This window comes from Amblyomma maculatum, chromosome 10 (genome assembly GCF_055883805.1).
Source record: "Amblyomma maculatum isolate TAMU_Amacu chromosome 10, ASM5588380v1, whole genome shotgun sequence".
Classification (NCBI taxonomy): domain Eukaryota; kingdom Metazoa; phylum Arthropoda; class Arachnida; order Ixodida; family Ixodidae; genus Amblyomma; species Amblyomma maculatum.
In genome coordinates, this window is record NC_139353.1 from 32,286,644 (window position 1) to 32,290,935 (window position 4,292).

The 4,292-nt window shown below is 49.5% G+C and overlaps 1 pseudogene; it reads left to right on the plus strand.

Moving 5' to 3' along the window:
• The first annotated feature begins 467 nt into the window (after positions 1-467).
• LOC146176081 (iris pseudogene) lies at positions 468-2,079 on the plus strand (annotated as a pseudogene).
• Positions 2,080-4,292: the final 2,213 nt, after the last annotated feature.

Here is a 4,292-nt window from a genome sequence, read left to right on the forward strand (position 1 = left end):
ATCCATAAAAATTAGATCTTTTTTTGATAATGAGACAGGACTACTAACACACTTTTCGAACCCCTCTTTTTCGATTACCGCAGCTTCAATTATCTCTCTCGTTTTTTGATCCCCATGTTGTGTGTGATCGCGATAGTGTTTCGTGACTGCCTGCGTAAATGTTCACCGGTACGCCAGGTTTCGTGCAAACCCGCATGAGAAAGCACGCATGCGTGGTTCTGGCGGAATCGCATCGTCGAACGCGTTGCGCACCGCCAGCATTCTAGCTACATCACTTACGCAGCTCAGCTGGCAGTGCTCGTCAAGTGATAAAAAGCCGATGCTCGCGACCCGCAAATCACGCAGGCCTGTATCTTGGCCGTCCGCGAATGCCGCAGCTTCCACGCGCGTGGCGCTATCGATCAACACATCTCGAACCCGGTGAATGCTCGCTAGGTGTCGCAGGCGCATTGCGGCGCATCCTTCGGACCACTCAAGACAACTGTAACCGGCGCTATACAATCATTTAAGTTTCGAAGGGCTCCGGTGATCGTATTATAGCTCTTTCTCCCTTTTTGTTTCTTTCTGTCGCAGAACCGGCCGAGATATGCTGTCATATACGCAGTGCGATTCACTGTTCAAGTTTTCTTTGCGAGTGTACAAGAATCTACAGGCCCGCAACAAGCAGAACGAAAACCTCGTGTGCTCGCCCTTCAGCATAGCCTGCGCACTCGCCATCTTTGCCTGTGGTGCTTGCAACGTCACTGCCAAACAGATATTTGCTCTACTCAACCTCAAGGCGAGCAAATGCCGAATCCAAGACCAGTTCTCCAAACTGCTGACGATCCTGTCGGGCTACGCACCCGACGTCATGTTCCACGTCGCCAACCGCATTTACAGCGACCAAACGTTTCCCATCCATAACAGCTACCTCGTCCTTCTGGAAGCGTCTTACGGTGCTACCATGAAGTCGGTCGACTTTAAAAACGGCCGCGAGACGGTTCGGCGCGAGGCCAACGCCTGGGTTTCGGAACAAACAGCGTCCAAGATCCAAACCATCATTCCCTCCGAAGGTGTGGACGTTAACACGGCGCTGATTCATCTAGGCGCCATTTGCTTCAAAGGCTTCTGGCAGTGGCCCTTTCGTTCAGTTCACACGACGCGTCAGCAATTCCGTCTTGACAACAAGACCGCCGTGCGAGTGAATATGATGTTCCAGTACCATAGGTTCAAGATGGGCCACTCCGACGACCTGTGCGTACGTGCCCTTGAGATACCATATAGGGGTCAGCTGATGTCGATGGTCATCCTCCTTCCAGACGACGTCGAGGGACTTTACGACTTGGAAGAAGGCCTGACTCCAGCCAACCTCTCCACGCTGCTATCGGGCATGAAACTGGTGGACGACGTGGAACTCAGTGTTCCCAAGTTCAGGCTTGAGCACGGCGTCTCTCTGCGGGAGACACTCAAAGACCTCGGCGTCACGGACTTGTTCTTGCCGGGAAAGGCCGACCTCTCCGGTGTATTCGAGTCCGGCGCGCCTGCTGTCTCTGACGTGATCCACAACGCGCTCGTCCAGTTAGACGAGGAAGGCACAGAGCCTGAGGCAGCGACGACAAACGTGTTTATCGAATCCGCCGGCTCAATCACTGGCCAGGCTGTGCGTTTTATTGTCGACCATCCTTTCATGTTCCTAATTAAGATGAACAACTTAGACGTTATCCTATTTCTAGGATCGGTACGAAAACTGTAAATAGTGCTGACGATAAAGGTACAAAATTATTTCCCTGATTACAGAATTAATACTTGAAACTTCACCGTTATCAGCATGATGACACTGCTGTAAATATATCTTTACCCTCTGACATCAGCCAAAGCGAGGGCTAAAATTCTCAGTTATTTAATAGTGCTCGCCAGTTGTAGCTTCTGGGTCCCCATTCCGAGTTTGCCTCGTTTTCAGAAGTGTTATCTTCCTGACCTCGAATCGTCTGACTGGTGGAAATAGGAAACAGCGGAATCAAAATTCAGTTCAGTTCCTACCACTTCCGGTTCCGGCGTTTCAACCAATCATGTGGCTCGAGGTCAGGGAGATAACGACACTTCTGAAAACGAAGCAAACTCGAAATACAGACCCTGGTATAATGTGCTTCACTTCGAACAGCTCATTCTCGGTTATATCACTCGAACGCCACTATTTGAGCACGTGCCCAATTGTAAGGACAATTATGGGCTAGAACTAAGACGTGTAGGCGGGCTATTTGCACTGATAACTGCCTGGTACCACTTACAGAGCAAACGAGCCAAGATTTCACTTTGCTTGCTTCCCAGAACACCGCTCCAGCGCTCTAGACAAGCGTGCTGACGACTGCACAAGCTACGACGATGGCTAAAGTGCTGCAGGTGCTTTTTTTTTTCAATTAACGGCATTCAATTGCTGATACATACATGCTTTCGTCGGTTTGAATCCAAGTCACAAAATAGCCTCCAGTTTTACCAGCAGGTGGATACTAAATGAGAAGAGAAATGGCATGACATGCGCAAAGATACAAAATCGCGTACGTATTTTTTCTAACATGTTTTACGCGACATCTCAATTCTGTGGTATGGTGACAGCGATAGTTTTTCGGCAGAACAAGCCCTTGTGCTCTATAGGCACTAGGCACCGTGCGCCGCCAGGAACCTCTACCGGCGGCGCCACCAGTGGCTAGTTTAGCGTTCAGAGTGAGCGACGTAGCAGACGATTTTTGCCACCGTGGCAACGGAAGCATTCCAGCTTGCCTTTGGGCTGCCAAGTTTTTTTCGAGTAGTCATCATACAGGCGCTCCGGCGAGTGCGGTGGGGCCCTGCGAGGACCCAGGGGGCCAGGGGGCTCCGAATACCCTTGCGTCTAATGTTTTGTCCTCCTCCGGCGAGTTCGCGGCGCCTTCTCACTCTGGACGCGCGCGCCGCCGCTCTTGGCGCTCCGGAGTTACATGCGCACAATGCCTATCGGGAATGGTGACCTTAGTTGTTTATGTGCCAGCACATAAGCACATCACAGGAAAAGGACTGCTTCGGGTGCCACCCGGTGACAGAACTGGAATTCCACAGGATACAGGACTGATTTTTTTTTTCGCGCGAAAGAACAAGGAAGACAAATTTGCGATGTGCGTTTCTCCTTTTGAATGTCGCGAAATTGCCTAGCAGAATTCGACTCCGCTTTGTAGGTTTTTTATACTTTTTTTTTCTCTCATGTTGTTTGGTTGACTTTTTGCCGGCCAAGCGCTTGTTGTTACGCATAAAAATAACTTAAGGCCCCGGCCTACATTACCGCAGTATAAACACCTTCTTTCTCCTAATTAATTCAACCCAACTGTTGCGTCAGAGTGCCAAAAAACATGTGAAAAAAACAGCATACAGTGACTATTATATACATAAAAAAATGAACGACAGATACACCTGTGGTAGGGCGAACAACCGCCGCTAGCGGCTGCGGCTTGTGTACTTATTAATGTTGTCTTTGCTTCGAAGGTTGTTTAGTTTCTTTGTTTTGTCATTGTGGTGGATGCAACACCACCTGCAGACAGATAACGTCTGCACAGTGACAGTTTTCTTCGTTATATGCTTGTTTCAAGTCACAAGGCTATCAGAGGTATTACGCGTGACAGTCACAGCATTGTGGTGAGGAAAACGCATGGACCGCACAATGGCTAGGGCGAACGACTGATAAACATAAACCCAAGGACACGGAATCGAATCCCGGACGTGTCGGACGGTTTTCGATAGAAGCGAAAAATGTAGTGACAGCAGACATGGCCAAGCACTAACGGGATGAAGGCTTGCTTGACATTACGTTTGGCAAGAGCTGCCAACTCGCTCCTCTCTTTTCATATGGGTGGGTGATATTAGAACCAACCTTCCAGCACCCTTTGCATTCACGTTACTGGGCTGGGACAGGTAGGTCACCGCCGCTGCGGCGGGGGCTAGCCTGCCACCGAATTTTTATCTGTTGTAGGCCGTCATTTGTTTTTTGAGTGAATAAAGTATTATTATTATTGCACCCGCCACCGCTTCGGTGGCGTACGACGACGGCTGTTGTTGCGGCGCACGTCTTTCTCTCCCTCTTATTTTTCTTTCTTCTCTATTTTCTCTTCTGTTTGCACGAGGCAGCGGAGGTGGCTCAGCTACAGAGCCAGTAGCAGGTCCGTGCATTTTCTTTTCCTTTTTCCTACAGTCACAACAACAACAATACCCCTAAACCACGCAGGCACGTTCGTATACGGCTTAGTTAAAGGGGGATTTATATACGTGCTGGTAGCCTAAACATTTACGTC